The following is a 24,643-nucleotide window of genomic DNA, read 5'->3' as shown; positions in this document are numbered from 1 at the left end:
GTACTGGGACACGCAGAGATGTCCCCTGGCTAAACGGCCTGCAACACCTAGGCCTTTTCTGCTTTAAACCACCCTGATTTGTGTCTCTGGAGGACTCTTGCCGAGGTCCTTTGCAAAGCCACAAGAGACAGCCATGCTCCTGTCCAGAAGGAGCAGAATTAAGATAAGAGTATTATCACTGAAACAGAAATCAATCTAGTTTTAAATGGCCCAAATACTAGGAAGCCACCAAACAAGAAAACTCCCAACACCTTTACCAAATGCAACTACATATGGCATCTGAGATACAGATGTTCTTCTAAACTAAACAGTGAGACGCTTTCCTATACTTTATTTAAATTGAAAAATTCAGTTTGATTTATATGTACCACAGGAAAAAAAAAATGCCTGAGGCAGCAGGCCTTTTTATTTCTTTGAAACCATACCAGTGTCACATCATTTTCTTCTGGCCAATGCTCATAAAGATGTGTCTGCATATTTTGCCATGTGCGGCTGTACAGATAGGTAAGACATTGATGTTGGAATTACTGTCACTGCAGATAAGTCATTATTAAGCATTTCAGCAACAGTGAGCAAGCAATAGGGCAATCAAGCTGCATTGTCGAAATTGCAGCAGTCACAATTTTATCATTCGCGTGATGTCTTTTGCTCTGCAACAAGAAGGCCTTGAAACTATGTGACATTTAAATGCTCAAAACTCGTCTCTCAAGGTAATAGCCCGTTAGGATGAATGGGGCCCGCTCACACCTCATTTGATGTTACACTGCTCCAGAGCTTTGGTGGGAAAATCTTGTACTCTTTTTCTGGCTTACACTATGGAAATGCACTAAATAAAAATAAAAATAAAAAAACCCCAGCATCCATTTTTGCAAACATTATTTTCCATCTGTTTCCATACCCTCTAACAGAAAAATTGCTTTAACATCTCTTGAGTAATACATCTGTTAAGCCTGTTAACTAAAATGTTCGGTCCCTGTCAGTAGCCTGGGGAAGCCTGGAAGGATTCACTTTAACGCATCCATCTATCAGCCGATTGTGAAGAACCTGCTTGTGCCTTGTAATTCTTCCACCGAAGAAAGAAGTTAATTCAGTGTGCTACAAATTGTACTCACTGCTGCAGACGCGGAGCTGATTTAGAGCTGCAAGAATCAATACAACATTGCACGTCCTGTGCGCTAGAGGTTAGCCGCTCTTCTACTTAATATTCCTAGCTATTTGAGACACAGCACAAATTGTCGAGCAGAAACAGCAGCTATGGTTTAGATAGGTGCTTGATCAAAAATACATGTGTTTGATCAACTTACTGCTATTATTTGGGCTGCAGCAACTCTCATAGACCTCAGACAAGACTAGGGCCTACTGCAGTTAGACCTTCAAACAACTGCTGCCCTTGAAGGCTTAAAATCTAAATGGAGCAACCGAGGAGACTGGGAAGGGAAGGAGAAGGATAATATTACTCGCCCGAGGTCACAGAGTAGGTCAGAGGCAAAGGTGGGAATAGATAACGCCTTGGTAAATAGCATTGCCCTCAAGCCCTCAGGTACCTGCTGAAGGAGAACAGCAGACATGCAGTGGCTGAGGACCATGGAGGATGGTCTGCAGGAGGTATAATACCACATCCCACCATTTTCTTCCACAGTCTCTACCGTAAGCATGTAAACAGCATATATGTACTAATAATGTTGTTATTTTCTGCATAAAAGCGCGCTCCTCTTTTGAATAAAGTATTTGGAAAACACTTGTCAGGATAAAGCACAGATAATTACAATAATTTGTAGCATGGAGTAGGGCTAATGAGGACCATCTTTACTTGAAGAGAAATGAAATCGAGGGTCATCCATTTACTGGAGAATTTTTTTTTCCTTCTCACTGCTATTTTCCTTATTTCCCTGTGCAGTTTCTCACTGCTCTGAGCTCCTGGAACATGCTGGGCTCCCATCAGCTCCCTCTTCAGCAACATTTTTCGAGAGTTGCAGTAAAATTCAAGGCTTCCCCCCACTCTCCAAATGATAGCCAGAGAGGCTTTGGTTTTACACTTTAGAAGTACACTAATGAAAAATACACTTATTTTTACTTAAGAAAACACCTTACATAGTTGTCACTCTTCGATGAACCGTATCGGTCCAAGGGATGAGTTTTTAGGTTCTAACATGCAATTAATACAGATGGAGTCCACAATAAAAACACACTCCTCTGAACACCTCTACGCAGTATGTTTGAGCACATCTTGCTACTAGTATGCTAACTCGTAAAAGCCTTTCCATTAATGCAGGATTGTTTTGTGGTTTCAATCATTGCCTCGTTGCTATCAGGATCTTGCATTTATGTTAAGAGAGCTCAGACACACTGATGCTCATTGGGTTATGTGTACAAATTATTCAAGTCACCGTAACGATTTTGTGTAAAACCCTCTAGATTAAGTATTGAACTGTTCATTTTCTTTTTATAAACCTTTAGGAGGTAAAAGGATTTTTAGCATGTGTATAAAATTGAAGAGAACAAACAGGTAGTATTCACAGAGCACTCATTTGCAGAGCACAGACTAGAACAGAATTTGGTCCTAAAACTGAACAATTCCGTGTTCATTTGGAAATTCTGCAGGATGATTCATGCATGATAGCTCTGTATATTTGACAGATTCAAGCAATATCACTCCTAGCTTATCATATTTACCAAATCACGTCAAGCCTGGATTCAGCTCTGGGATTTCAGTTGAAGCAAGTTCGCAGTCTCTCCCAGGGAGAGAAAATAAAGGGGTTCTTGCCACCCACTCTGCCCTAAACAGAATGGGGCGCTATCAGTTTTGACTCAACTTTGAAAAGTTGAGGTGAAGTCTTTGCAATAATTATCCACAAGAAGGAATGGGTGTGATTGTGTTTCTCAGTATCAGAGCTCCTGGCGTAGTATTTCACCAGGTATTTGGCAACGTAGAACAAAATCGCGGTCAGTAAGGCTGATGTTCTTATGTCAAATCTCTTGCAATACCAGGTCCTCCGGCGACATATCTGAGAACATGAAGTCTTACTAATTCCTCCTCTTGCTAAAAATAACAAGACATTGTGGAGCGTTTTCCTCTGTCCCTCCTCCCTTCCCGTTTTCCTTCTGCAGGTGCCGAGCGGAGCGGTGCTGCCGCCCTTCGCGAGCGCTGCGTGCTCGTGCCAGCAGGTATTACTTGTTGTGCCGGTTTATCACCGAAATCTTTTCTTTGCTGTCATTTGCAGCCCGCCAAAGGCAATCATAATTTCACAATGAAGACATGTATAATTGAGGTCATTATAGGGAGCAACCTGGAATGAGCATCTACGGAGGAAAACTCATTGATTTAGCACGGCGTGCAGATAATTTACATAGTAAATGCGGGTTGCCAGCCTGCCTTTGCTCACGCTAAACTTTGCACAGGGACAGATTTCACATTTTAAAAAATGCTTAATATCACTAATTAGATCTTTTCACTTAAATCTGAAGAAAATATACTTTTTAATACATTGCTACCACCTCTAATCATTGTTACATTTATCCAAGTATATCTTTCCCAGCTAAAAAATAATAAGGAGCAAGTGACTTAATTGCTTAGATTCTGCTTAGGGGACAATGCCTTTTTTTTTTAGTCCTGTAACTTGCTCTTGCTGAGGATACAATAAATCAAAACGTGGCCTTGTTTGAAGCAATGGATGGGAGAAATTACTTCTAAAGGTAAGTCTCAAGCACAGATTTTCGCCCCCAAATTAGAATGCTCCTGCACAAAGACACCTCTGGTTTTCAAACCGAAGCACGGGTAATACGGCCCTAAGTACGGGGCACGTTTCTCCAGCACTGGCTTAAGTCAGCATTGATTGAATGGGATGCAAACTTCTGCCTCCAGCTAATTCTCCAAGTCCTGCATATCTGGGGTTATGAGCAGCGCTGCATTAGCAAAATCTGTTTACTGCCTTGTGGCCCAGTGCTGCAGCACCGAGGTCAATGGTGACTTCGGTGTGTGTTTTAATAGATAAAAGAGTCATCTCTATGTGAAGCCAGCCTCAGGTGAAGAGCTAACTGAATCAAGAAAATCGAAACAATTAATGCATAAGAGGAAAAATAGGGTGTATCTCTTATAATTATTTTTGTTTTTCTCCAATAATTTTGATGAGATGTGTTTGGCTTTGCACAGAGAGAGGGGAACAATTTTTGACCTTCTTAAATCTGAGCAGACTGCAGCTAATGGATTTTAAAATGACTCGGTGACGTGTGAGATGTATCTATAAACGTGACATTGAACATGAAGTTCTGATAGCCGAAGAGTGACTTCAGCATGTGGCGACACCGTACAGGAGACCCTGCGATGACACGTGGCCAGCTAATTAGTCACTGCAGAGCGAGACGGAAGGAAATAAAGGGCAGATCACAGTGGGTCTGAACCTGTGAAGCATCACCTAATACGCTTGTAAGAGTCATATTAGCAGTAGAGTATTTGCAAAATACCATGTAGTTTAATTTCTACCCCGTTTCATAGACCAAATGAATGAATTAACAAAAATATTAGTAAACAAACCATTGTGGGTCTGCATGCCTCTATAGCCCTGTCAAACAGGCTGTTTTTAGGACTATCTCCAGAAGAAATGTTGCCACGTTATCACGTTTTGCTGGTTATTAAGGTTCAACAAGTCAATCTGATCTGGAAGTATTAATCGTCTTCTGACCTGCCCGGGGTCCGTGAAGGAACATCCATCTCCAAAAGACGACTCCATTTTCTGAAAACCAGCTTAGAAGCACAGGAAAGCCAGCTGTGTTACTAAAAATATTTATGTTATTAATTAACAGCATTAGAGTCGTTAATGAACATGATTAAACTTGTTCATAATTAATTAACCCAGAGGATTCCTATAGCTGCTGCAGCAGTTCAGAGCAGATGATCGGGAGGTTTCTTCTGGCTTTATAATCTGTGGAAAACCCCATCTGGAGCCTGATCCCAAGCATCATCCCGCGCACTTACAGGAGCTTTTGGGGTTACAATCCTACCTGATGTCAGGGGGACAATTTAGGAGTTTGGTTTCCCTGGAAAAGAGGCACCAAAACGCGATATTCAGCTAAGGCTTGCAAGCTTAATTAATGCAAATAATAAAATGATTTCTAAAGCTAAGTAGGAATGTTCATACCTCAGCTTTATTTTGCAACTGCCGTAATTCAAATTATTAATGTAATTTATAAATCCTTAGGTGTGCTACTTCAGGAAGTATTTTATTGTAAATTCACCACTAAATTAGTAACGCTGTTTTCGAAGTCGTAAAAAGGCATAACCATATTTCTAGCAGTATGAAAGAATTTAGTACCCGAAGCCCTTTTCGGTCATTAGTCAGGAAGGCCACGGGCCGTGACTTATTGAGGTAGGTCCTAATCTCGCGCTGCAAGGACAAAACGTGCCTCATTACGGAGGTCGGAGCCGGCGCGTGCAGATCCCCAGGGGCAGCCAGGGCCGGCACCGTGCTGGGCGAGGAGACCCCTCCTCTCCTTCCAATCGGGTCTGGATGACTCTCCCAGTCAGTGTGGTTATGAAATTTAGATTAAATAGATGAGGAAAGCAGAAACTGAAACAATTAAACACTACCTGCCTCTTTCCTTTCCTTCCGTAGCTGACCGGTTTGTGGATTCGTAGTACGGCATCGTCAACCTGTGCACCTCTCGGGATGAGAATATCCAGCTCAACTGGAAAAGGGGGAAAACGTCTCGTGCCCGAGTCTGACCCAGCGTGTAGCTCAGCGGGTGCAGGAGGACCCTGCCACGCGTGGACTGGGCTGCCCTGGCTCCTGCGAAGGCCTTGCACGTTCCTCTGAACCCCCCAGAAGAGGAGGAGAAGTCCCCAGACAAGGACCACCGCTGTTCCAAGCTGTCCAACTCTAGAGCTGCAAAGAGGGTGTTTTTCCAGCTCCGCGAGGACGGCTCCAGCCCTCCTGACGCTGGGGACGGCGGCTGGTGCCACCTTGGAGCTGCACCTCAACGGCCTCCGTGCCCAGCGAGGAGCCGGCACCGCGGGTGTCCCCCGTCCTTGGCCGGCCATGGCCAACTCCTCACGTCCAGGTGAGGGGCTCCGACAGAGACGCCTGCACCAGAAACGTCCCGTTTGGAGAGGCAAATCCCCCTCAAACGCCTACTTGGTGTTTTAGCTAAGCTATACGCACATTCCTTCAAAAAATCATACAAATTTTGAAGAGAAGCCCTGCTTTCCCCTGCGAATTCGGATCAAGTACATTCGCCTAGCTAACACACTTGCTAATACTATTTATATTGACTTCTAACCAAACAGCTTCTCCATCCAGACTCCTCCAAAGATCAATTGCCTTTTCTTCAGTGAGGGAATAAGCAGCGTATTTTCCACGGTAAAATCCCGTTTCTGCACTCCTGTAGCTAATCAGAGGGAGAATATTTAGTTTGTGCAGGAAGGGATAATTCATTCATTCTTGAAAGTACATGAATAAATATAAGTTGTTCAGTGCTTAATTATCTAATCTCCTGAGGGTGATAAGTGATGGATTCATTATGTAAATCGGCATAAGTAGTCTATTTTAGAGAACAGTTTACATAAATGCATTTGTTTTTGCTTTAAATTCCTATTTCCCACAGATTCTAAGAGCAATGTTGATATGATTAATTTTTGATAAAATATTCCCATGTTGTGTCAACAGTGTCCTGTCTAGATTGTAACAGCCATGCATTTTCCCCATCAATTAATTAATTTAAAAAGTAAAATTGCTAATGGACTAATGGGTTCTCTTAATTACTGCTCGCAGTCCTGCCATTAAAGCTCTTGACTCGAAAGATTTGTCTATTTTTCTTAAGAACTCTTAAGAATTATAGTAGTATTTTTCTTAAGAATTCTTAAGAACTATGGGAAGTTACTATAACTTACTGTAATTTCCACCTCTGCCTGTCTCAGAAGGCCTATGGGAGAGTAGCATTAAAATCTTTCACTGAACCCACAGAAAAAAACCATTTTGTTTCTAGAAATAGCTCTGCATAGCAGTATTGGCTGCTTCACAGCCCCAGAAGCAGCAGTTGCCTTCTGTAAAAGGCTTTTCTGCAAGTACCTACACTCCCAGCAGGTTACAAGCTTCTCCCAGCCCTTCAGATGGACCTTCGCTTCCAGATGGAGAACTCTTCAGCATGGGCAGCTTCCTCCAAAGCAACGAAAAGTTTTAAGGGCAACCACTATGTATATTTAAACTATGATGTTTCAGAGTTTTAGAGGACCAGAAAACATATGAAGCCACTAAACTTCCTCTTCTTCTTTTTTTTTCCCATTTCTGTAAGTTACAGTAGCTGAACTGATTTATACCTGGTCTGAGGCAGAAAAAGATAGCTCCGGGTGGAGGATGCGGCGTGCCAAGATTCTCCCTGGAGTGAATTTTTACGGCTACTCTATAAACCCCTAGGGTTTAGCATGGAAATACTGTCAGACCATTAACTACAGCATGACTTGTGGGACCCGCTGCAATGTGGAAGTAAATTACTCTGAAAACAGAGGCAAGCCAGGCCACGGGGTAGCCGGGGTTCAAGAAGGACGCAGGTCTAGTTCAAAGCCATCGGGATATTGGAAAGGGCAGCGCTGCACCGCTCCAGGCCCTCCCTCCCCTCTCATCTCATGCTGGGAGGGCTGTGGCCAACGTTACACAAGGAATATGAGAAACCGAAAAAGGCATGAACCTGGAAACGCAGCCTAGAGAAACGGCCCACGTTGCTGCCGAGCCCCAGTTTAAGAGTTTCTGCAAGAAATCCCAAGCTTTTAAAATCAGGTATATTTATTTCTTCCATATTCCCACATACACCGTGTTCATAAAACCAAATCAGCGATACCAGACCTTTTGAGCTGTAAGCAAGCATTACCAATATTTTTCATGGAGCTTTCATTGCCCTTGCTGCGGATGACCGCAAACCTAGCTGCGGTGATCATACGGATATCGCATCTTTTCCGACCATCGCTATGCTTGGGATGCTTAAGAAATGCAAGGACTGCTCAGGCCGGCCTGAGCCAGACCCGGAGCTATTTCATTGCTCCCCTTGAACTTGGGCACCCGCCGCTCCCCGTTTGGGTTTTGCCTTATTAATGCCAGTCTCTCCCCAAGGCACTTGGTGGAGGCACTTGGCTAAGGCAACCGCCGCGGCTCGGCGGCTCTGTTTCTCCCGAATTTGTTGCTGTCGTCCTGCCCCGGAGCGGTGGGCGTTTGGGCCAAATCAGTGCAATTGGTGGTGCTGAGCTTCAGCTCCTGGGGCTGGGGAGGGACCCGGCGTTCCCCTCTGAGCTGGCAGCAAGAGGCTTTGCCCCCATGTAAAAGTCCTCTCCTGGCCATTCTCAGAATAGTGTATTTTGCTCAGAAACCATAGTAATGGGGCCATATAAGTACCCACACGTCATGTCAATGGATTTCTCGTTAAAAACCCTCCGAGTTTCGCAGATAAAATCCACGTATAACACCGAAATTTAATGACACCAAAATGCTCTGAAGCAGAGGTTCCCAGCTACTGCTGGGAGAAACTTAAATTCCGGTAACACAAGAATGATCAAAGCCGCCTCCTTGAAAATAATAGGAAAAACAAATCACCCACACTATCATATTGAGAGGCATATTGAAAAGCAAGATATGCTGGCAAAATCAAATGTGCCCACTCACACTTCGTGCACTGGCTGCCAACATTAGCTTTCGGAAACTTCTACATCTTCAGAGCAAAACGATTTATAGAAGCCGTTCTTTAGCATTCGGGCTTATAACTCTGACACTACATAAAAACCCGCGGCATTAAGAGAGCATTCAGGTTGCAAAGCGAAGTAGCGGCAGAGCACGGGAACAGACAGCCCGTCTATTCTGCACAGAGCACACAGGGCTTATTTAGAGAGTAGCTTTTCAACATTTTGTTTTTCTTATCTTCTACCCTAGGCCTTATTTGCAACACACTATTCAAACTCCGCTCTGAGGGCAGAAATGACTCATTTCTCCCCGTATTTTTCTGTTGCACCCATCGCTGTTAAGGCCCTTTGAGAAATGCCAGCACCTCCGAAACACCCGCTTTAAGTGAGCTGTGCAGCCTTGGAGAGGGATTATCTGGTGCTACATATTTTTAGCTTTTATTTTTTAAGCTTTCTGCTTAGCTCTGATCTGGGTTGGTGACCTCCTGCTGCAGCCAGCCCGGGGGTGGCTGATGTGTGCCCCATGGATGGCGGGTCCCAGGCTCCCTCCCCGCTGCCACCGGGCCAGCTCGTCCCCGCGCCGCCGCGCTAGACATCCGCCCTCTCCGCACCGCTGGGATGCACCGACCTGGCTTGCAGCCATCCAGCAGCGCAGCCCGAGCGCCCAGCGCCCACCGAGCCTTGCAGGGACCGCGCTGCCGCGAGCCAGAAGCCGTCCCGGCCGCGGCGCGAGCTGCACCTCTGCTCGCATCTCACCACCCTCTCCCCCCGGCTCCTTGCCACCAAGATCTGCCAGGTGAACCTCATGCAAACGTTTTTCATCATCTCTTCCAAATCAACAGTATTTAAAATACTGAGCACTTTTCCATTTAATCCTTCCTCCTATGAAAGTGGTCTTTTTTTTTTTTCCCCTATTTTCAGTTATTCGCTTTTCAGCTTCTACCAACTGCATCCCGCTATTTCTTTGTAGGCAAGATTCGATGGCTGTGCACCGTCAACTCTCTCCTCCCTATACGGGTGATTATAGACTGCAACACAGAGACTTCTCCCACCCTAACAGAATACAATCTCAGGTATCACCATTTTGCTATTTTGCTCTCACCACTGCGGTAGCTGTTGCTAAATACTGACTTTTCAGGCTCTCTGCCGTTGGCACACGCCTTGTTTACGTTTAGTGATCACAAACTAAAATCAGCCCAATAAACTGAACATCTGAGGAACGCACATTGCACTTCACATAATGAATTATTGCTGGATAAGTCTCCATCTTACCTACAAATATAATCTTCAAACATATATTTAATTTACCACGGTCCAGAAGAAACTGAGCGGATGCCTATCAAATGAAAGCTTGTTTAATGTGAAATTATTTGTCAGCATAGCCACCATATGCCAAGTGCTACAAACAACAATAATATTCGTCAAATCAAGAGCCTCGCAATAGTTTCCTTTTCCAGATCTTTGGCACAGTGCTCATCACATAAATATTATCAACCAGATGCTCTGTTTCTCCAAGAAATAAATCACCCTTAATATGGAGAAAAAACAAGCGTGTTTCTTTACAGAAAGTTTATAGTAAAACCTTCACGGACTCAGCCAAAGGATCTGCCCCACGTGCATCTTCCAGGTCACCCTTGCTGAGAAAACTGAAGTTTCACGTTTCATGGGTTTGTTCATCCTTTGGGGCCAACGTAGCCGGACTCGTTTCCAGATGCTCTGTCTTCAGTGGAATTACTAACCGATTTGGGGTGGTCCACTTGCACGCGGTCAATCGCTTTTACTCATATCTTATCTAAATAGTATCTCGGTGATGGGAAAACCACAAAAACCTGTATTTGTTCAGTATCAAAGCATACCTACCACACATGATGGCAATGTAAAAGGCAAAAATTTCCAACATAAGACTTGCAGCCAACACAGGGAACGAGTAACATCAGTGGCTGGTTGATACATGCCAGCATATATTATCTGTTGCATAAATCATGGCTTTGATAATGAAATGGTTTTCACAAACGTAACATGACATTCATTCACTAAGATATGATGCATACCTGCAGGGCATTCAGCGAAAAGCTTTCTGCAGCGCTTTAATTGATGTATAGTCCTTTGCGGTTTACACCTGTTCAAAGCAATCTCTCAACTCCTACATCTTTAATTGGCTCAACTATATTATTATTAATTTGGGTGAACAATTAATGGTAATTTATGGAGCTATTGTTTAGTTAGTCCTAACACTGTTGCGGCACCAGACACGGTGTTTGACAAGGTTTTGTTTAGACTGATTGCATCTTATCCCTGTATTTTGGTTTCAGATGTTTTCACCACGATGACTAACTCAGTCACAGATAAAGCTTTTGGGATCTCTCTTTCTTGGAAAGACCCCAGCTGCGTGCGCGCGTGCTGCTGGCAGCAGGTAATCCCAGGTGGAAGGGATTCAGGAAGCATTGGCTGAATCACGCTATTTGAACCAGGTGACAGGAAAACTTGCTCATTAGTCCTACAATTACACTTCACCTTTTGCCAAACATCTAATTTCTGTATCTTTTCTACAGTTTTCTCCCCTCCTTTTCTTTTACTAAGGCTACATTTAGCAATACAGCAAAATGCCAATATTTGTGGAACTGAGAGGGATTTCCCTTGATACCCAAAGAAGGGCATCCCACAAGTTTATTTAACCACTAACCACGTATCTAGTGCCAAAGTCGGGAGACATCTCTCTTTCAGTCCTGGCAAGAATAACAGTGGGAAAAGGACTTTAATTTTCCACCCCGTTTTCATGAAGACTCAAGGTCTACCTGCTGATACCTTGGAGTTTACTGCTGAACTTTGGGCCTTGGCTAAGGCAACCGCAGTGACCCCCGGATCAACAAACAAGTGGGGAACAGAGGACTGCCATGCTGGTAAAGCTGCCACGAGGAAGGCAAACCTCCTGTCGAATCATAGCCCATATGACTTTTTTGAGAAAACTTCTCCAGAGCTTCTGCAAAGCAGTGGTCACCCTCCTCCGCACGGGCTCAGATCCAGCCGCAACGCAGCGCGAGCTGAGCGCGGCACTCGACAAACCTTGTCAGCCAGGCTGGAGCAGGGTACAGGATCAGGACCTGTAATTTCTGAGATGCTAGCTGAAATGATCCCTACGTCCCTGTCCTTCAGCTGTCCTCCCGGAGCAAGGCAGGAACTGCACCTGACTATGGACTATGCCGGGGGGTCCCAAGGAAAGCACCAAGGACTGAGCTGCATGGACACCCCTGTTCTTTGCCCCAAATCACAGCACTGCTGTGCCTGTAATTTAAAACCCTCTTCTGAAGCCACAGCTGTTTCATTACACTTCATGCACTGCAAATCATTAACTCTCAGTATAAATCAAGAACAATGCTTATACAAGAAATGTCAAGGATGAAGTACTGAAGTCAGGAACATATTGTGAAAAAGGCTCTTAATGATTCCCAGTACTATATTTCTGATGTTTGAACAAACAAAGCATTCATAAACCACTGCAGAACTGTTCCTTTCGGACGGAATGGGACCTTTATTCCCAGGTTACAGACAATAGTGACTGAAGGAAGGAGAAAAGCCAAGGACACTGAACCAGGCAAATCAGTGGTCCCCAGGATTTTCAGGCAAAGCAGCACGGAAATATTTCATGCTGATCTTCTGTAGTACATTATCCCACCTCCAGCATTGTAGAAACTTGCTTATACCAATTTCCTTCTAGGTTCTTTGCTTGCACTACACGTGGGTATGAACTGCTTATCAAAATTTATGCTACATATTTAAGAAGAATTGTGCTGATCTGCTGTAGGGCTACATAGATGGGAAAATAAAGTAAGACCCCTTCCTCCTCCATTTCCCATTCATATCTGGCACAAGGACTCCCCGCAGCAGCCCTGCACACCCTTGCATTTCGCAGAGTATCAGGCCAAGGAAGAGGAGCCTGGCTGTCCCTCCTGCCAGGGTGATGAAGGTGGACTACAGCAAGGTGTGCGTGGATGGTCTCTTGCGAACACAGTCTTGGAGGGACTTTGGGTCTGAAGTGCCATGACTGCAGGACCATGTGGATCATCCCACCGAGGCTTACAGTTTGGTGCGACTTGCAGGGGGAGATGCAAACCTACACTTGCTCTTGAGGCAAGAAAAGCAGCAAATGCACAAGAACACGAAAGGGTATTACCTGACAGAAGAGGATGCGAAGAATTCATGTAGGATGACTAATCTATAGTGGGAGACATTGGAACTTGTCCAGGATGTCAAGGTTAGCAACAACACTTCTATTACAAAAAATGTTATGGGTGAATCTTAAATGACTACAGATGGTCAGGTGTTGATTTTGCATGTCCTCTGAAAGACAAGTCTTGTCAGCAAAACAGTGCCTTCTAGCCAAATTCTGAAGTTTAATACTCTGTCAGCAGGAAGAGTGTTGGCTCTTCAACTGACTCATCAAAATATTGTTCTTTTAGCTTCCTCTAGTGACTTTCCACTCAAGCACTGCTCTGTTGCTGGTTCACCAAGACAAGAATATCTGAGAAATTCATAGCACTCCTCCCTCCCTCTCCGCAATGTGGTTTTATAAGAAGAATGTAAAAACCCTTGCTTTACAGATGGTGAGCTGAAGCAGAGAAAGACGTTGCCTAGCTGAGGTTACATAGCGTATCTGAACCAGAACCAGATGCCTTGTTTCCCAAGGTTACTCCTCCAGTTTTGGCCCTTATGGTGGAATCACAACGTACACACGGTCCCTCTGTCCTGGAGGGCTCTTCTCCCGCTGTGAGCAAGGTTACAGTTTGCAGTGGACATAATGTCCTGTTTTGACCTTGGCTTACACAAGGTTTTGCCCAAGGGCAGACTGGGGACTGTCACTCTCGAACGTGACAGAGACACAGTTGAAGAGGAGACTATGGGCTGCTCTAAAATATACAACCACTGAGCTAACAGCTTAATGCCACCAGCAATGTTATCCAAAAGACTTTCTGCACCTTCATGCTGCTATATCACACTATAAATCCTCTGAGCCAGTGTCAGTGGAGTCTTTGGATCCTTGCTTGGCTTTTCCATGTGCTCTAAGCCTCACAGTAGCTCCCCATGGCGATGGTGCTCGCAGGACTGGGACACTGAGTCACGTCCTCTGCTGTGCTGGTGCCATTCCTTGCATCTTCTCTACTCCAGCTAGAAGCTTTTCCTCATCCCTGTTTCTGGCAGACACTGGCACTGGGTCGTAGGCAGGGCGCTCCCACCCACCTCGGTACGAGCCGGCAGACGCGGGTGATGCTGCGCAGGTCGCGGCTGCCAGTAACGTCACGGCGCGGCTCTGCGCTCCTCCCAGACTTCCCTCCAGCCTCATCAGCCTGCCATCGTCGTCACATTCACCATTGAGCCCGTCCCCAAACAGGAGATACCATGCACTGAACTCATTTATCTCCACTTGTTAGCGATGACCTTAGCTGACCTTCAAAACTCCGCCTTGCTCCACCACTCCTGAGTTACGAGGTCACCCCTAACTCAGGGAAATAAATAAAGCTTCTCCTCACTCTGTTGTATATCCCCATTTAGTACCTTTTTATTATCAACCTTTAAAGTTTTATCCCCTAGTACCTTCTTTTACAGTGGCATAAGAGACTGCGATGCAGGGCTGTATATGAATGAGGCCAGTTTTGGTTCTGCTGAGCAAAGAGCTTTGCAGACGCAAGAGCCATTTTTGCTGGGCCACCAGACCATGTCTGAAGTTCTGCGACCAAATTCTGCCCGGTGCTCGTGACCCTGTGTTTGCTCCGAGAGAGGACATGCTGTCGTCTTCTGACTAATGCTAAGATCATCTGTAGAACAAGGTCTGCCCTTGAAATGACAAGATAGATCATACAAATCCCCAGTGCTGAGATGCAGAGAAGACTTTTGAGGAGTACCTGCTAGAGGATATCACGACCGTACAGCGCTGCATACAATATGCTCAGAGACCGATGCTTTGAAAAGCTTCAGCTGGCAAAGTTTCTGTGACAGTGCAGCGTTTCTTAAAAGAATCACTTTTGTCTTTGACCTGTCAGTAAAATGCCAGAAGAATTAAATCAAATGATACAGGAGTCCTCAAGGTAATATTTAAATTCTTTGGCTGTGTTTGTCTCAGGAGCTACTGTGCTCCAGATGCTTTAAGGACCGGTTTTAAAGGTCACGCTAGTCGGCACATTGCCATTCCCAGCCACGCTGCTTTGTCACAGCGCCTTCCCCACCGCCCCGGGGGTGACATGGTTCCCGGGGGGGAAACATCTTGTTTGGGCAGCAGAAACCCCGAGAAGTCGAGAGCCTGGCAAGTCTAGGAGCCGGGGAAATCGCGAGGACACCTCGGCCCGTGCTCCACGAGCTTTGCATGGCGTAGGAGCGGCGGGTGCAGAGATCGGCTGCTGATCAGCATGGACAAACGTGAAATAATTAGCCCGTGAGCAGAGAACCCATCCAGGGAACATGTGCTCATTGCAGCAATCGTGTGCAGCGCTCAACGGGACGGGGTCGTTAATTTATTAATTTATTTATTTTGAACGGAAACCTTCAACACCATCATTTGGTGCACAGTAAGAAAGGCAAAGCAAAGCTATTACGGCACGAGAAAACACGAACAAAACGCTGCCATTTTTCTCCTTGCATTCAGGACCTCGGCCTTGGCTACGACCACTGTCACCGTCCTGTGGGGCAGACGGCAAAGGGGCAGCACACAGCCCCAGAGATGGCCCAAGACCTGAAGGCTGAGGATAGGACATAGATAAAGTCCTCACTAACATAAAGAGGAAAATATCGGGATTACCCACTGAAGCTTCAAAACGTGAAAGGACTGGAGACCTGACAGTACTGACATATTGCCACACTAGTAAAGAGGAATATAATAAGCAAATATGGGCAGATCAGAGAAATCTGGGCAGCTTCATAAAATAAAACAAAGAGATCTTTAAAAATATTTTTTCAGGCAATTAGTTGACATCAAGAATATGGAAGAAAAATTAGCTGTTTACTGAAGGGAAAGGTAGAAATTGAAAGGATAGAAAACTGTTTATCTGTGTAGATCAGGAACAAATTCTGTAGCTCATGGTATGATTTCTGTTGACTTTTGCTCCTAAAATAAAAAATTAAATGGTTGTCTTTGGAACTTAATAAAAGCACAAACAAAGAACTTGCCAGAAGGCAGGAAGCTCACCAACTCTTATTTACATGGGAGGGCTTATTGCATACAGCTCTGGAGGAGAGGTGGTAGGGAGACGGTTCAGTTAGGGAATGTGCAAGGAGAAGTACATTAAGAATTTAAAACTGGAGGATTTTGTGCTAAAAAGAAAGCTGCAGGAAACCTATTTCTATGAAATGTTGTTTCCCTAACTCTTATCCTTATGCAACGAATAATAGTAATTTCACTTATATGACACACAAAGCAATCCCAAAGAATGCTATCTAGTATCTGTTAAAACTCCATACTTTTCAGTCCCTGGTAAACACATAGAAAAATTAAGGCAAATGCAGAACTTGTGCCAACCTTGACCAAGGCTGGGACCATCGAAGAAGAACAGCAGAGTCCTTGGCTCCCCAAGAGGAAGGGGATGCTCCAGCTCCTATAAAACTGTGCCTGACTCTGAGCAAATCAGCACTGCCTCGTGGGAGAGAAAAGAAATTAAACATCAAAACAACTGTGAAGGTGAAGCTGTGCGTACCCGAACGCGCAGCCCAAAATGGGCTGGAGCAAAGGTGGGTGCCGGGAGAGGTTCCCCGGCAAAGGATGGTGAAGGCGAGCCTTGGCCGGACCAGCGACCGTGGCTTGGTTTCCCCAATCTTCTGGGACTTCTCCAGGAGACACCCGACACGCTGAGCAGTAACGGAGATGGGAACCCAGAGCTCTCTCCTGGAGAACTGACACCACGGACTTAAACACACACCGCTCCTAGGAACAGAAATGAGCTGTATGACCCTCTGTTCTTCACATATCACCTTCCCGGTGCAGATCAGGTTATTTGCAATAGGAAAAGCCTTTACTTAAGTATCCTTTCTTTCCATACCTTCTCCAGCAATGTTTCCCTCCATGATGTGGAAAGAAGGTGGGTCTGGAGGAGCTGAGTCGCAGAGCGTGTCGCCTGCAGAAGACTTCATTGGCAGTGGTAGAAGTCTTTTACAATTCTTTACAGGTGAATGGGGAAAACGCAGTAATGTTCACTGTCGTTATTGAGCATAGTTATTAGCTTTGAACATTTTCTAAAATAAGCCTGTCATTAAGACAAACGTCGTGTTAATGGTAGGAATTTCCCAACTGAAGCGTTAAAAAAACTGCAGTGCTGCGTCATTAGCTGCCTCTCAAAGCTTCCCCACTCCCCCAGCTCCACGCCGCGATGGCCATCGTCACTGTCTGCTCAGCTGCTCGGCCTCACCCCCGTCCTTGAGCCTCGCTGCACAGACTGCGACTCTCTGCAAAGCCTCGCACGGCTCCATCGTCCCGGTCCTTTCTCTCCATATTGGCAGACGAAGAGGGTGTCTGCACTAACCTGGGGAGCAGGAGAAGAGCGCGAGAAGACTAGGGACACCCGGTCATGACCAGGCAGCACATTCAGCCCCATGAGGCACAGGATGAAATGATCTGACCCCAGCAGCTGCAGCTCCATCTTAGCAAAAAACAACAGGGAGAAATGGAGTAAACTGACGCTCACCCGAAAACCAGCCCATTTTCCTAGGAAATTTGTCCCGGGTGTGTTCCTCCCTTGGCACCCCTCTGTGATGGCCATACCCCCATGAGCACCTCTTCTTCTGGGCTCCTTCCTCTGCTCCTGCCTTGCTCCGCTGCCGCTGCCTCCCATGCTCACCAACTTAATGATTTTGTTCTCTGTTCTCTGTTCTCACGCCACGGCTCATTCTGCCTTGATGTGTTATTATTTACAACATGCCACAGCAGCACTATCCAAACCAACTGCAGCAAAAGCCAAAAGTAACCAGGGTGCTAATGAAACCCCTCAGTTAGAGGTCTTGGACCAGGTGGGATGGAGAGGAGGGTCCTCAGAAGGACTGGGTACACACCGTCACATATTTGCATCACCTTTCCATAAATAAAAGCCATTTTTCCACTACAAAATGCAATAAAGCAAAACAAATATTTTGTAAGCCTGAGGGAACCTGACAGTATTTTCTCTTTCTAAGGCGGGGAAGGTAGCTTCAGCCTGCATCGTGCTCCTGCTTCAGTACAAGGTAAGCCAGTGCTCTCTGTATTAGCAAATAATATCCACAGACTCAGCTTCATACCAAATGGTTACCAGCAGCATCAGGACAGGGTTAGGGACAGAGCACTGGATACATCTAAATATTTAACATTTTATGTTCTTTAAGTCCTGCTTCCTGAGGTCTGTTTTTTAACCTTATCTTGATAGTCAACATCTTAATCATGACAGAGGTATCGCTGAGGCTCTGCACTGTTAATAGCGTCTGGAGCCAGCAAAAATCATCTTGCACTTGAACTGACCTTGGCAAAGTGACTTCTATTGAAATAACTCGGTTTCCAAGGTTCTCCTCAAAATAATAGAAATACATCTTCTGTAATGTAATTTAAGAACTAGCTACCGGGCTGAGGGCAGTTTTGATTTTATTGATATTAGTTTAGTGAACACTGTATATTGTAAAACTGATAGAGTGGGAAAATGACTTCACTAGATATCAAATTTGATGGAGCTGGTAGCTGACTGCAAACATAAGTATGGGAACTATTACCTAAGGAGGTACTCAGTATTTCACTGTGAATTTTTTAATGTTTCATATTTGGAATAGCCTAAAACGGTGGCCCTGAAAACAATAAAATATGCTTGTGTAATGCTGCCATTTACGTGCAGTTACACTTCATTATCCCTGTAATCTAACATGGTGGCTCAAAAAGGAGAGCATTTTCTGAGTGATTTAGCAGGATGCTTTAATGATGTATTGAAAATGAACATTGACCCTATGTAATAGGTGCTAAACCGACACTCTTAAAGCACTCCATCCGTTTCACTCAGGCTGACGATCCTTCCTAAATCAACGGTGTGTCACTTTTATGATGCAGATCCATCTATTGAGGCTACGGGACTGTGAAATGTCATAAAAAAAAGCAATATGAAAAAATAAAATTAAGTTGCAGGTGGCAAGTATTAGCATTTCAAAGCCGTTCCGTTGCATTACGCTATTATTCCGTCTCTGTCAAGGGGCAACAAGGTTCAATTCTCACCTTAAAGAGTCTGTGCCGCCGCATGTATTAGCTGCGTGCGAGGAGCACTCGTGCCAGCCGAAGGGCATTTCTCAATAATGCCGAAATATATTTAGAGTAAATTTGATAGGACACGAGGGTCAGCCTCCTCCCCGAATGACAAAGCAATGACTGCTGCTCTTCTTCTCCGCGGTGTCCTTTAGCTCCCAGGCTTTTCCCAAGTCCGTGGGCTGAAGCTTCTTGCCCACCAGGGAAGCTGAAGGGAGATGCGCGGTGGCAAGGGAGCTAGTTGTGAGCCCAGGAGGTCGGCGGCTGCCCCTCTCGTTGGCAGGGCTCGCGCGAGCACCGATGCAACGCGGCGCGAGGATGCTCTGCCAGGCAAACGGCCCAGCGAGCTTCGGCTCCCTCGGCTTGCTCGTGGAGCTGTAATTAACAGGTGTAATTATTCATACTGATTTCCGAGGGAGGAGCGGGATGGCAGCTCTGTGGTGCGGCTCCATCAGATGCTCCTGTTTGCTAGGACTGAAGGATTCGCTTTGGCTGTCACTGAAACCCGCTGCTGGCAGGGGATTTTTATACTTGGAGACCAAAATGCCTAGCTGAGCCATGCAGTGAAATAATGCAGTAAATCTGACTATTTCTATTTAGCTGCACCTAGAAGATTCCTTGTGCTGTAACAGAGGAGGATCCCAAGGAGGTTGGCACCCGCTGGCATGTCCCAGGGAGAAGGGGACCCCGGGATCCCCCCAGCAAGCCAACCTGCCTGGGTTTGCAGAGGAGCAAAGTCACGCACAGGCCCCCTCAGCATGATGAAACCATAATATTCTTGTCTTTAAAGCAGCCCCCTCCTCCCGCGGTCCCGCTGGCCCCAGCGCCCGCCGCGGCTGAGCCGGGCCACGAGGGCAGCACCGTGGCACTCGCAAAGACTCGGGATTTTGCCGGATTTTCTTCATGAGCACGGCAAATGTAGAAGGGAACGTCTGACTGCCAGCGCAGCCCGATCGCCAGATTCAAACCCAGTACTGCAAAATACTGAAAAGTTAAAGCTTCACCCTGAAGCAATAATAAGATTTTTTTTCTTTTTCTGTAGCATGGGCTAAACAATGGACATTTCTCTAATCTTGTTACGGAAAGCTGCTGAACAGTCCTAACTGCCGTTTCCAGAAAGCAAATAAAAAAGACAAATCCATCTCCAGCAGGTTCCTGGCGTGCAGCATTTCCGCTCGAGCGGAGCCGGGCGGGCAGACGCGCGAGAAATGGAAACGAAAGCTCTGGGCGCCGAGTGCCGAGCGGTGGCAGCTCCCGTCCGGGGCCCCAGAACCCACCTGCAACAAATTCCCCATCCCAGTCCGGAGCCCCAATCTCTGCAGCAGTCTTCAAACGTGCCCAAGCAGCGCGTGAATGCATGACCTCATGCATATTGCTATTTTTATATATATATATATTCGCACATGTGCATACCCCCTAAAGCACGCTCCAGCGGGTGCACTTCTGCACACACGCCCCCAAACTCATTTAGTTTCAGGATGGAAATCCGCAGGAACCGCTTTCCCTCCGACGAGCCCGGTATTTGCGCAGCGAGCGAACTGGGAGTGATTCACCCCTACGGTAAGGAATTTGCAAAACACGCTCTAACTGTTTACTCTATCAAACAGTTTAAATTATGAGTGCGTTTTATCTTTCGGTTCACAGAAGGCTGGCGTTTCCTTTATAGGCAGCCATCTAATGGGATTCTGCCTGTGTTATTTTCCCCCGTGACTGGTAGCAGCAGTCTGCAGTCAGCAGTTTTGTTCCTGCAATCGGTTTCTATTTCAGCGCTTTCTGGGGTACGTGTTGCTCAGGAATAAATAAACACCAAGCTGTGACGATTAAAGATCAATTAAGGCATAATAAATTTTATCGTAGGCCGTGGCAGTAGAAGGCCGTTTTGCTCCTCAGCTTGAGGACGGCACCTCACGGCACCGGCGGGGGCTGGAGATGGACAGCTCGGTGGTGCTCCCCTACTGCTGGATGGAGGATTTTGGTCTGGAGGGGAGGGCAAAAGAGGAAACAAGTGGGGTGTAGTGTGGAAATGGGCTGGGATTCACGATGCCCTGCTGCTGGCAGGGCACGACACGTCGCTCACGAGGTCCCCGTGGGACGCGTCGCGGCCTCAGCTCATGCCTGTGCTGCTGCTGAAGCCAAGCGTGGAGGTCCGGCGCAGGACCTACAGGAAGGTCAACATAAAACACCCTACGTTTTATGAGTAAGTATTTGACTTCCCAGGCTGGGCTTAGCTCACTTACTTCAACGAGTCAACGTGAAGATAGTGGGCTCTTTTTTTCTTTTCTTTACTGCTGGGGCGGTGGTGGTGGGCTCCTTCCAGGAGATGCCGGCGCTCCGTCCTTCCCCACCCCTGCACGCTGCAACTGCCCCAGAAAAGCCCCTCTGGCGCAGGACAAAAGCTCCCCGGCAGTTCGGGAGAGCCGGAGCCGGCTGCTGTCGGCAGCAAGGCCAACAACTTGGCAACTTGGCAAACCCAAAACAGGTGCCAGAGGTTGGTTTGGTGCTTTCCCTACGAGCGGTTTCGATAGCAAATGCTTCACCTGCAGCTAATTCCCGGGACGGGTGATGGAATTGCATGTTACCAGGAAGCGTAGGATGGCTCTGCTTAAGCAATTCATCAAATCTCTGGGTTGAATAAAAGACATTTACACCGTATTGCTCTAGCATGAGCAGTATTTTGAGACGACCTGCTCTCTAGGTCCGCATCTGGTTCTTGCCTTCACGGCGTTTCCGCAAGCGCTTCAAGGGTCTGTGGTCACACGGTGCCTCCTACGACGCTGGGGGAGAGCTGCCAATTCTCCACGAATATAAATAAGTTTGATTAATAGCAAATGCATTTGCACTATAAATCTGCCTCCTCGCACTCCAAGGAGGAAGAACCTGCAAGTCTCATCTCCTCTTTAACGTGCAATCTGAAGCACGCAGAGCTTAAGCGACTTGCCCCCAAAGCCGGTCAGCGGTGGAGGTGACACGAGACCCACGAGGCTTCAGCGCTGGCCCGACGCAGAGAGGTGATGCCACTGCAGTGCCAAGCAACAAGTTACCTGCCCGTTTTGGAGAGCCGAGGAGACGTTAATGCATACACCGTGTGCTTCTCCCCAGCACCACATCCAAGCGCTACGGCTGGCTCAGGTTTTAAATATCTTTTAATCATCCTAATATTCTTCATATTCTAATATATCACTGGGATATTAGAAAGCAATTCAATTAAAAAATGTCATCAGCAGATGATATATTCAGGCTGGGTCCCTGGGAGGAAAATCTGCTGGTGCTGGTCCAGCAACGACAAGCTCCAGCAGCGCATCTGCCTCGGCCGCGCTGCCGCTCGTAGGGGCGCGGGACTCTTCCTCGCAATCGCTTTGCAGCGCGAAGGTGTTTGCACAGCTGGAGGCAAGAGACGCAAGCGCTTGCCATTTTTAACGGCGAAGCATACTTTTTGGTAATTTTCTTGAGAAATTACAAAGTGCATTTGAGTTTCTTTTAGCTAGCATCTTGCAGGTGTCAAGCGAGAGCCGCAGGGATTTATCACAGAAGCGTTATTTCTATCGGTAGGGTTTAGACGGAAGGTTAACTAGCCCCTCTCGCTGCTGGGGGGGCCGAGGCTGATAGATGTCCTTGCTCTTTTCTAATTAGAGGCAGATAATCACTGCGACAGTGATAAATGTTATTGCACGCAGTAAATTTAATATTAGGAATATCACAGCGTGTTTTTTACTGCTGCGTCAAAGCTCTTTGAAGCAAATTCAACAGTCAGATTATGAAGGAAGGTTTTAAAAAACCTCCTTGTGAAAACCTGTACAAAACCCAGACAAGGTTACGCCGAGGCTCAGTGATCTAATTAGCGGGCGGCTGCTTAGCAGAGCCTGCCTCGAACTTTCTGGTTATGCTTCTTGCATCGGGTTTAAATTTAGCAGTGTATGTAAAGCAGCAACTCGGCGTTATTGCCCTGCTGGATATTACAGCTCTGTTTTCATTTAGTTTGTGAGAGTAGAGAGAAACCCAAAACCCAGGAAAGAATATTGCACATTACTTGGCAGGTAAATGCAAGGTGTTGTTTTTTCCCTAATTGCACAGCCTGGAACAAGACCATTTCGTGCCACGAGAGGATGCAGGACCTCGTGGTGCTCACACACGTGGCCGGCTCGTCCTGGGACCTGCTCCGCGCCGCGGCTCCCGCCGAGCCCCGGCAAACCGGCACCATTCAGCAGGGCGCTGGGGCCATGCAGGCGTGCACCGCGCTTACCCCTTTCTGCAGAACACAGGGCCCGTATCGGCCGCGGGGAGCAGAGAGGGACGTGTGCTCCGATCCCCGCAGGCTCTGCAGATGCTGGATGCAATTCTGCTTTCACAGCACCTCGAGCAGCTAACTCCCTGCGTCCGCCACCTCCACCTGCGCTAGCAGCACACCCTCGAAAATGGCTAATGACGGATCAATAGAGAAACCACATAAAATCCTAATGCTAATTTCCTTTCTCACCGCAGTTACATTATCAGTGTCACACTTCTTGGAGCAGGCCACACGAGCTACTTGAATGGACAAGTAATAAGCTAATGAAATTAAATTAACTGCTCCGCATGTGGTTCGGATAGATGAGAATACTGCAGTTTTAAATTATGATCGTTTAATCCCGACCGCAACCAAGCAAGCAAACGTCACATCTTATCGATATCGCTTCACCTTGAATTGCTGGGAGATAACACTGGAATTCGGATAACACCGCCCGCCCTCGCCAGCCGCTGGTGCAAACGCCGTGGTAGCTCACGTGCCGCGGACCCGGCCCCCAGCCAACACCTGGCAGGGAAGGATGGAGAGGGCATCCTATACGTGCTATACAGTAACAGTACGTATGCACAAGCATATCTGTCTATAAACAGCAACTAGTCAGTATTTCCCATCTCATAACAAATTCCTCTTAGGAAAATCTAAATGAATTTCCCTATAATAAAATACAGCTGCACTATATATAGATAGATAGACAGACAGATGTTCTCAGTCTCTCTCATATCTATATATATACATACACCCCCCATAGGTGAACACACCACAATTTAATAGGGACCCAAATGCAGTGACACAATGCTTAGACAGGTCTGAGTCTTATTAAAAATATTTTTAAGGCTCTATCACACTATTTAGGACCTGACTTTCCTTGCAGTCAGGTTGGTGCCACTGAGAAAATGAAGGAATGGACTGATCCTGCGCCGGGCCAAGTGGGTTTCTGTATTTCTCCTGGTGGCACATCACCACCCCCCGTCCCTGAATGTCCCCTTTTGGGACAGTAGCAGAAGTGACCTTTCTAGCACATTTCTTTTCAAGCCATATTTGCTTATTCTCGCAAGGACAAGAAAAGCAGCGTTGGGGCCAGCTGTGCGGTGCCCCACGTGCCATCAGGAGCACTCGGCCCGGCCCGAGCGAGGCACGCTGCCGCGCTGAAAGCAACCCGCGCTCGCCAAAGAGCACACGTAATTACCAGAATTACAGCCTGCGTTTAAAGATCCGGCAAATTTCCCGGTTAAATTATGCACATAGAAAACGCACCAAAAAGTATTGTTACACTTCTGAGGTGGAACACAGCAGTGCAAACAAATCTCCACATCTTTGACTCATGAATAGATTCGCAGGGTAATTACGTGGCAGGAAAGCTAATGTAATTAAAAATAATGTAATATAAATTGTTGTGGAAATTCAATATTTTATGCATGCCTTGTTCCTTGCTCTACTGGAAGTGGGATTTTTTTCCTTTGGTTCAGCTCCAGGTGGC

General features: G+C 46.4%; 1 protein-coding gene across 5 annotated transcripts in view; it reads right to left on the bottom strand.

Moving 5' to 3' along the window:
* Positions 1–24,643, bottom strand: part of FSTL4 (follistatin like 4) — a 433,157-nt gene that overhangs the window by 42,059 nt on the left and 366,455 nt on the right. The gene's annotated exons all lie outside the window — the stretch shown is intronic.

Source organism: Dromaius novaehollandiae, chromosome 15, assembly GCF_036370855.1.
Source record: "Dromaius novaehollandiae isolate bDroNov1 chromosome 15, bDroNov1.hap1, whole genome shotgun sequence".
In the NCBI taxonomy this organism is placed as follows: domain Eukaryota; kingdom Metazoa; phylum Chordata; class Aves; order Casuariiformes; family Dromaiidae; genus Dromaius; species Dromaius novaehollandiae.
Note: the sequence above shows the minus strand (reverse complement) of the source record. Positions and strands in the feature narration are given on the sequence as shown.